General features: G+C 39.2%; 1 protein-coding gene across 8 annotated transcripts in view; it reads right to left on the bottom strand.

Annotated features, from left to right (window-relative positions):
• ANKRD46 (ankyrin repeat domain 46) overlaps positions 1-9,913 on the bottom strand; it is a 63,343-nt gene extending 53,430 nt beyond the window's left edge. For 3 of the 8 annotated variants that reach the window (XR_004346410.1, XR_004346409.1, XM_032609706.1), the window contains exon 1: positions 9,671-9,878. The gene's annotated coding sequence lies outside the window, so the exon portion shown is untranslated. The other 5 variants (XR_004346411.1, XM_032609703.1, XM_032609702.1 and 2 more) reach the window with 5 other exon arrangements.
• Positions 9,914-10,409: the final 496 nt, after the last annotated feature.

The raw sequence follows: 10,409 nt of genomic DNA on the forward strand, positions 1-10,409 counted from the left end.
TTTTATAGACTGCCCAAAGACCTACCAGGTCATTGTGACCAATATGGGAAAGAGTGGTCAGTGATTAAGGTCTCAAGTTTTAATAGATACATGGCTCTTCCAGATGCACTGAAATGTCTTCTCAGCAGAGTTATTTTCTTAACATTGTCAATTAAAATTGTTTGTTAGGTTTGGCAAATACAAACCTCATTTTCCTTCTGGTCCTTATTTTCAGTCTCTTAAAACGATTTAGTATTTTGTCATTTGGTCTGTGACAAATACTAAAGAGACTGGGAATAATATGGTAAATGTCTTCATTTCAAAATTTTTTTTCTGTATGAACTGTAGATAGTGTCATGATGTACTATAAAACTGTTAGGAAGAGTCTTTTTTTTTAAGTTTGAACAATTGCTACTTTGAACATTTGTCCTTGTACTCAAGAGAACTGCATTGTCAAGCAAAGATAATTATGATAGGAAAATTATTCTTTAAAATACTATGAAAAGATAATTACTTCATGGTCTTCAAACAATAGATGGGAGGATAAATTTCTTATATTTAGATAAATGAAACAAATTACATTCTCAGAATTCACAAGCTTTGGATTTGGGAAGATGATCTAGGAAATGTTTAGCATTTTAAACTACAGAAAAGCATAAGAACAGATACAAAAACAAACTAAAGGCAAACTTTTGAGTTTAAAGTAACTATTAAATTTACTGATATTCTAGCACATCCCCCCCACCCCCCCCAGTAATACAAATACAAATGAACCTAAAATTTTTTACAGTATATACTGCCTTTTCATACCACTTGCCTTCTATCTTCTCTGGCCCAAATTTTAGTTTTTAATTATATTTTATTGGGTGGTTTCCTGTGTGTAACTTATCACTTAAAAAAGATTAACCCAAGAGTTCCTCAAATTTCTCAATGTCAAATACCTTTATCTCCACTTCACTTCAGTCTCCCTTCCTTGGACTTTGTCCTCTGGAACTTGGTTCCAGCACCCAGATCCTAACCCTGAACTCTCTCTTAGGACAACTACTTCTGGATTATCTTTTACCCTTTCTACTCTATCACACCTTATAAAATGTCTCCCATTTACATCTCTCAACCTCTTCTTTAGCCCCCTTTTGGCTACCTCGTGCAGGAAGAAATCTGTCTGTACAACTGTCCATCTCTTCAGCCAGCTTCTGGTTCCTTCTAAGGCTCACTCACTTCTAAGGATCACTCCCATTTCCACCAGGGAAGAAGGTGCCTTCCCCATCCAGAGGACCATGACATATAGAAGCAAAGACAATGTGTGTAAGTGTAAGGTCAGAGGGGAAGGCCTAAGGGGACTGACAACGGGATAAAAGACTAAAAAATAACTTCCAGAAAAAATGAAGAATTCTATCAAATTTCAGTGTCAGGGTTCTGCTAACCTAAAGGTACCACTTCCCTCTCAATCTAGGTAAGATTGAAGCTAGAAACCTAACCAGTTAGGTGATCATAAGCTATAAACAGTAAAGGCAGACCTAAAGACTTGAATCAAGAGATTTTTGCTCTGTGAATTTATCAAGAACTATTCTTTATGATAGGCATTGAGGGCTACATATTAATCAAAAGATTTGCATCTTAGGTCCTAACTGCCATTTTCTAGGGTACGATCTTAAGCAGTCAGTCTCTAAGAGCCTTGGTTTCCTCATTTGTAAAATTGGGATAATAATATCTGCTCTATCTACAAAAGGACTTTGAAAACTATAATGCAATATATAAATATAAAATGCTAGATTTTTTGCTTAGTTTCCTAGTGAAAGTTCCCCTTAAAGAAATTCAGCCTGAATTAAGGGTAAAAGTATTTCCCCATCTTGGTAACAACAGGTAAAAAGATTTCTGCCCTGCAGGAGCTCAGAGGCAATTCTTAAGAATCTGGTGCTCTGAAAGGGCAGAGTTAGCAGAGAAATCGAAAGAGATAGTAACAGCAGTGTACACTGGAATGTGAGTACACAGGGCAGTTCTATACACAGACCCATCTGGATATCCTGCTTCCACTTCCGCATCACATCTAACACCCAACACTCCACACCGCTCCCCCCCCCCAACAGAAACACTTCCAAGTTTCTGTCAGTGGTACAGAGTTTTTGTTGGTGTGTGTGTGTGTGTGTGTGTGTGTTTGTGTGTGTGTGTGTACGCAGATATGATGTTGAGGTGAAGGCAAGATATCCAGATGGGACTCTAGTAAACCACGCTTCTAATCACCATCCTTGATGCCTTCTTTTCTCCTGACATTGAATCAGACACAAAGTCCTGTCAACTTTTCTTTCGTTGTCTCTCAAATATTTTCCTTTCCATTTATACTATTTAAACTCTTACTTTGCGTTCTGACAAACAACCTTATATGAGAAGTTTTCCAATGCTTTTCCAATTGGTCTCTCAGTCTCGTTCTCTCCCCTATCACCCCATCCCAGTCAATCTACATTAGGTTGCCATGTTCATTTTCTCATTTCATTCTTTGTGAACATCACTTCCAAGCTAAAAAAAACTTTTTAGTGGTTCCCATGGTCCAAGTATGACCTTTTATCTAGTCTACTCCAATAAACTCCTAACCATTCTCCACTTATACCTTCACCCCTCTACAATTCATTTTCCACATGTAAACAAAATCTTTCAAAAACACAAATCACTTCATGTCATTCCTCTGCTTTAAATAAGTCGATGGCAACCCAACACATTTAAGATAACATTTAAAACCCTTACCATGGCCTACAAAAGCCCTGAATGATTTCGCTCCTGCCTACCTCCCCAATTTTAGCTTTCACCATCCCCCCTTCTTGCTCTCTATACTCTAGCCCTGCCTGCCTCCTTCATGCTCCCTGACGCTCTTTTCTACCTTAAGGCCTTTGCACTTACTCTCCCCTCTACTGGAATGTACTTCCTCTGGATAGATCTTCACTTAACTGGCTCATTCTCAGCACTCAGGTCTCAGCTCAAATGTACTTATCCCCACAACTTACTTCTCATATCACCCTGTTTACTTCATTCCTGTTCTTACCACAATCTATAATTTTACTATTTGCTTATTTGGTTAATCATTTCCTGTATATCTCCATTTGAAAATAAGTTCTTTGAGGGCAGGAGCTTGCCTGTCTTGATAACATGATCCACAGTGTCTAGCAGTGCCTACTGCAAACTAAGTGCTCATTTCATACTTTTATGGTTAAATGAATGTATGGTACAAATGTAATGTAAAGTATGCATTCAAACATACGTTCAGTGGAGTCTGGAAATTAGCATACGTAAGGTCTAAATGGTGACAACAGGAATGAAGACACCCACTGAAGGTGGCCACAGACTATAACTACACTAAAAAGATAAACAGGAAGGTCCTACTGTATAGCACAGGGAACTGTATAGCACAGGTCCTACTGTATAGCACAGGGAACTATATTCAGTATACTATAATGGAATTCAGTATACTATATACTCAGTATACTATATACTATATAGTATAGTATATAGTATATACTATATATAGTATATATACTACATAGTATATACTATATACTATGTAGTATATATACTATATACTATACTATATATATATATACTATATACTATATACTATATATTCAATATACTATAATGGAAAATCATAATGGAAAAGAATATGAAAAAGAATGTATATATATGTGTATAATCACTCTGAATCACTCTGCTGTACACCAGAAACTAACACATTGTAATCAACTATACTTCAATAAAATAAAATTTCTTAAAAAGTTACATGAAACACCAAAACAAAAAAAGAGAGAGATAGTGACTCTTCATCAACATGGTGAGACTGACCTTTGTTAGTCTTCTAGGTGAAAATAATAAAATGTTGTTTTACTTTGTCTACTACTGATTTCAAATAAAGCTGAAAAACTTTCAAAAAAAAACCTCACACACACAAAAAAAGGGAAATCATGTTCATATGACTACTTCTTGAAAGTCTTTTGATGTCTAAGAAGTAGGAATTACTTAGAAATAATAAACCAATATTTGTTACCTCCTTCCGTAGCAGGCACATGTTAGCTAGAAATGAAATATTAACGCAAAATGAAAGCATGGATATTTCAATACTTGTTTTATATAATATGGAAACATTAGCATTAATACTGGTTATTTTATTTTTTAAAATTCAGAATTCATGTTTTAACAAGTAAAATTAAATGTTCAATACACCTCAAAAACATTAATAACATTTCAGAGCATCAGATAAAAATATAAACTGATAAAAATATAAGTGGGCATACACTATCATCCTAATACAATTCAGCAGAAAAATAAAGTGAAATATTATCTAAAAATAAACCACATGAAGTAATAAAAATGGCAAGAATCCCAAAAAACTGAAAACGAAAAATGAATTTGATTTTTTCTGACAGCATAATTTTACAAATGCATTACCAGCACTGCAAATGAGTTGTGAGCATATTTTTGTGCAAATTTTTCCAGCTGCTGAAAGATCTCTCTATATTAACTGGAGGCAACATAACGGTAATATAATTCCACATCTTCTGACTCCATCTTCAAATCGTTTGATCTCTTCTTTGAGGTCCCTCTCTTCTTTTAATTACTTCTTTATTTTTGCAGAAACTGCAATCTTATTATTGCTAATGAGCTTTTAGCTGTGTCAGAGAAAACATTTCCAATTTGCCATCTCTTAATTTCATCAGGAATATCTCAATCAATTTCAGTACTCTCAATTTTAAATTTTGCTTATTTGGAAAGTTTCTGAATTAGTTAGGATTATTTTTACAACAGAAGATTTGATTTGACAATTTTCTTTCTCCTCTCGAGATAATGGAAATACAGAAGAGAAGTTTTTTTAAAACACATGTAGCACCATTCAGTTTGAAATTAGAAAATATAATTCCCTGGCTATGTCCCAAGGCATATATACATAAGGTTTTAAAAAATATCTCCAGGGCTTCCCTGGTGGCGCAGTGGTTGAGCGTCCACCTGCCGATGCAGGGGGCGCGGGTTCGTGCCCCGGTCCGGGAAGATCCCACATGCCGCAGAGCGGCTGGGCCCGTGAGCCATGGCCATTGAGCCTGCGCGTCCGGAGCCTGTGCTCCGCAACGGGAGAGGCCACAACAGTGAGAGGCCCGCGTACCACAAAAAAAAAAAAAAAAAAAAAAATATCTCCAAACCCCACAAAGATATATCTTCAAAAATACTTTAAAATAGCACTAAATATGAGAACACCAGACTGCTGAGAACCAGTGTTGCAGTTATTAATGCTAGGTACCATACATTTAAATTTTAAATAAGCCTTATGTAGTCGTAGCTATGTACTGGACAATGTGGCTCTAACATATAACAAATTTCTGTTTATGTGTATCTCTATTCTGTTCCCACAGTCTATGGGACATATATGTGTCAATACCACACTGTCTTAATTACTCTGGCTTTATAATAGTTTTTGGTATCTTGTATGGCAAGTCTCCGAAATTTAGTCTTCATAGTAACAATTATTTGCCATTCCCTATTCCACCTGAATGTAGGATTACTAACAAATGTTATTTTGACATACATGCTAATAATTTTTCTTATTCTCAAAGTCTAAAATTATCCAGAAATTTTATTCTGAGTCCACTATAACCACTACAGAACATTCCATTTCATGATTGTTGTCTAGAGTTTAATTTTACCTTTAAAAAAAAAAACCCAATTTTTAAAAGAATGGTTAACTAAATTATCAACATTTTATCAACCAGGCCACTCTTTTTAAAAAAATCCCATGCCTGTAGATTCACTCTTCTGACTGAAGTTCATCCTTCAGTCCTTTAATGAGGATCCGTGAGTAGTAAACTCTTTCAGTCTTTGGAAATTTTAAAGTGACTTTGAGTTTATTTTTGAATGATAGTTCATGTGATTACAAGATTGTAGCTGACGCTTACATTCCCTCAGCACTTTGAGGCTATCACTCCACTGCTTCCTGGCATCCATTATTGCTAGGAGACATCCACTTTAGTTTAACTGTTGCATGAGAAAAGACTTTTTTCTTTTTCTTTATTTGGTTTAACAACATTGTGAAAATGACTCTACTACCCAAAGCAATCTACAGATTCAATGCAATCCCTATCAAACTACTACTGGCATTTTTCACAGAGCTAGAACAAAAAATTTCACAATTTGTATGGAAACACAAAAGACCCCGAATAGCCAAAGCAATCTTGAGAACAAAACACGGAACTAGAAGAATCAGGCTCCCTGACTTCAGACTATATTACAAAGCTACAGTAATCAGGACAGTATGGTACTGGCACAAAAACAGAAATATAGATCAATGGAACAGAATAGAAAGCCCAGAGATAAACCCATGCACATATGGTCACCTTATCTTTGATAAAGGAGGCAGAAATGTACAGTGGAGAAAGGACAGCCTCTTCAATAAGTGGTGCTGGGAAAACTGGCCAGGTGCAAGTATGAGATTAGAACACTCCCTAACACCATACACAAAAATAAACTCAAAATGGATTAAAGACCTAAATGTAAGGCCAGACACTATCAAACTCTTAGAGGAAAACATAGGCAGAACACTCTATGACATAAATCACAGCAAGATCCTTTTTGACCCACCTCCTAGAGAAATGGAAAGAAAAACAAAAATAAACAAATGGGACCCAATGAAACTTCAAAGCTTTTGCACAGCAAAGGAAACCATAAACAAGACCAAAAGACAACCCTCAGAATGGGGTTGCATTCTGAATGCAAATGAAGCAACTGACAAAGGATTTATCTCCAAAATTTACAAGCAGCTCATGCAGCTCAATAACAAAAAAACAAACAACCCAATCCAAAAATGGGCAGAAGACCTAAATAGACATTTCTCCCAAGAAGATATATAGATTGCCAACAAACACATGAAAGAATGCTCAACATCATTAATCATTAGAGAAATGCAAATCAAAACTACAATGAGATATCATCTCACACCGGTCAGAATGGCCATCATCAAAAAATCGAGAAACAATAAATGCTGGAGAGGGTGTGGAGAAAAGGGAACACTCTTGCACTGTTGGTGGGAATGTGAATTGGTACAGCCACTATGGAGAACAGTATGGAGGTTCCTTAAAAAACTACAAATAGAATTACCATATGACCCAGCAATCCCACTACTGGGCATATACACTGAGAAAACCATAATTCAAAAAGTCATGTACCAAAATGTTCACTGCAGCTCTATTTACAAAAGCCAGGAGATGGAAGCAACCTAAGTGTCCATCATTGGATGAATGGATAAAGAAGTTGTGGCACATGTATACAATGGAATATTACTCAGCCATAAAAAGAAATGAAATTGAGTTATTTGTAGTGAGGTGAATGGACCCAGAGTCTGTCACACAGAGTGAAGGAAGTCAGAAAGAGAAAGACAAATACCGTATGTTAACACATATATACAGAATCTAAGAAAAAAAAAATGTCATGAAGAACCTAGTGGTAAGACGGGAATAAAGACACAGACCTACTAGAGAATGGACTTGAGGATATGGGGAGGGGGAAGGGTAAGCTGTGACAAAGTGAGAGAGTGGCATGGACATATATACACTACCAAACGTAAAATAGATAGCTAGTGGGAGGCAGCTGCATAGTACAGGGAGATCAGCTAGGTGGTTTGTGACCACCTAGAGGGGTGAGATAGGGAGGGTGGGAGGGAGGGAGGGAGACGCAAGAGGGAAGAGATATGGGAACATATGTATATGTATAACTGATTCACTTTGTTATAAAGCAGAAACTAACACACCATTGTAAAGCAATTATACTCCAATAAAGATGTTAAAAACAAAAACAAACAAAAAAAACTGCTTCTGCTCCTTCTCTGGTGCTCCCTATCCCTCTTCACTGCTTTATTTTTTTTCTAAGCAACTGTTACCATCTGACTGGATATATTTTAATTTTTATAAAGTATTTTATTTACTGTCTCCATCTCCACCTTCCTCCAGTGGAATGTTACCTCCCGGAGGACAAGAATGCTGTTTTCTTTTGTTCCTCTTGCATCCCCAATGCTTAGAACAGTGCTTGGCCCTGGGAGGCACTCAGTGTACACTTGCTACAGGAATGCTTAATATGCAAACTCTTAAATCCTGATAAGGCTAAGTGTTTAGGACACTACAGTATCTAACTTCTTTCCACAAATGGAAATACCATTTCCCTTCTGACATTGACAGAAACTGGAACTCTTTCTCTTCCATATAGTAACACAATCTGCTCTAAATAACATGCCCCAAACCTCTTAATTCCTTTTTACTTCAGTCTTTCCTCCATCCTCTAAAATATTAACTTTCTGTCATTGAAAAATCTTTCATTTCCCTTCAACACTACTGTACATAATATTGCAAAGGCAAAGTGAACTCACTACAAATGGTATCAAAATGCAAATAATGAAGAAAAGTAATGAAGCTCATTAACAACCAAATAAATCCAACTCTACTTCAAATCAAAGTGCATCAGAGTGGTGAGGGCCCTAGTTCATGCTTAACTTCATTATCACTATTCTCCTTAATGAGTAAACATTTTTCTCATTAAACTCTTTTTTTTTTTGCGGTACGCGGGCCTCTCACTGTTGTAGCCTCTCCCGTTTTGGAGCACAGGCTCCGGACACACAGGCTCAGCGGCCACGGCTCACGGGCCCAGCCACTCCGTGGCATGTGGCATCTTCCCGGACCGGGGCACGAACCCGTGTCCCCTGCATCGGCAGGTGGACTCTCAACCACTGCGCCACCAGGGAAGCCCTAAACTCCTTTTAAACTAAAAATAAGTTGGTACAGGACTCTTGCATTTAGCCATGAAAATTAAACCTGAGAGAAATCAGTTCAAGCTGATTCAAGTCAAATTAATAAGCAAATAAAAGTCTTAGGGAACGTGTTTGGATAGGTAACAAGTAGAAGCACTGGAGTAAGGGAGATGAATGAGGTTCAAATCCCATCTCACCCTTTACTAGCTGTCTGACCTCGGACAAGTAAATTCAGACTCTGTTCCTCAGTTTCCTTACCTGTAAAATGGAAATGGTACTTCCTACGGTTGCTACAAGGATTAAATAAAGGTACTAGGTTTTAAAGCACCCAGCACAATGACATATAGTAAGCACTGAAGAGAGCTATTACTATAATTTCTACATCACTGATAATACAGCTTTTTAAGCTAGGAGCTCCTTGGTACCACCGTCATTTTTTAAAGAGTGAGAAGGGTTACTAGTCAATGGTATATTTTTTTACCTCGTTATGTTCTGTAGCCAATTCTGAACACTGTGGACCGTTCTGAAGAATAAACGTGTTTTTCTCGAGGCAGAGCACTGTACTGGAAGACAATCTGCTTCCAGCATTGCATGTGAATAAGAGGCAATGCTGTCTTTTAACCCGGACACCCGGGGTCGTGTGCCATCGGGACAGTCCACTCACCTCTCAGCAGCTTCTGTTTACGCCTAGACTACGGGCGCCTAGTAAACGGTCACGTACTATCTGTGCCAACGCAAGACACAGCGCACCTTCTCGGGCCCGACGCCTAGAAGCCGGCCGCGGGCTTCGGCTCGGACCTCCGCCCTTGCGAAGCCCCGCGAGCACGCCCGCCACAGCCCCGCCCGCCGCGGCCGACCGCGCAGCCTTTACCCACAAAACCCCCAGAACCCTCGCAGGCCCTCCCAGCTCTCGCGAGCGGCACAGACCCGCCAGGAAGCCACTCGTCGCACCACCACGGGTCTGGTTCCCTGCAGCCAGGCCCCGGGCCGATGCTTTCCAGTGCTTCGGCGCTGGCGGGAGAGGTGTCAGTGGCTTCCGTCCGGAGGCCGCTCGCAGGCCGAGGCCCAGGTACCTTCGAGTCGGTCGAGCAGCGGTAACACCGGCAACACCTTCCCGGCGGCGGCGGCGCCTGCGGCGGCGGGCGGAGGGGAAGGGCTGACCACTGAGACGAGTCGGGGCCCCAGCTGGCCAGAGCGGCCTCACTGCGCCGCGGCTGGTGCGCCCCCTGGAGGCGGGCAGCCCGCACGGCCGCTCTGCCGGCTCTGAATCAGAAATTCAGTGATTCCGCGGTGAACTAGGCAAAGTACCAAAACTGCGACGGGGTAGAAGAGAAAGACAACTGCAAGAGGTTTCATCGATTTGAGTCCAGGATCATTTTGCATTTTTCACGTCTTTTTCTAAAGAAACATCCCACATTGAAGCTAAATGCAGGCTTCAAAGGCAAGGACAGTTTTACCAAGAGCTGTAGGTAGGCATCAATTAATAGTTGCTGGCCTAATTTAGGTAAGTCTTCTCTATAATCCAAATTGATGTATTAGTAATAGCAACTACCGACTGGCTGTTCTAATTCTAAAATATGACCCTGAGCTTTTTTCTAAAAGGGTTTGAATACTTACATCCCACTTTTTAGAATTCCCAGACGAAATGCAACATGCGTCCAGCCCG

Source organism: Phocoena sinus, chromosome 17 (genome assembly GCF_008692025.1).
Source record: "Phocoena sinus isolate mPhoSin1 chromosome 17, mPhoSin1.pri, whole genome shotgun sequence".
In the NCBI taxonomy this organism is placed as follows: domain Eukaryota; kingdom Metazoa; phylum Chordata; class Mammalia; order Artiodactyla; family Phocoenidae; genus Phocoena; species Phocoena sinus.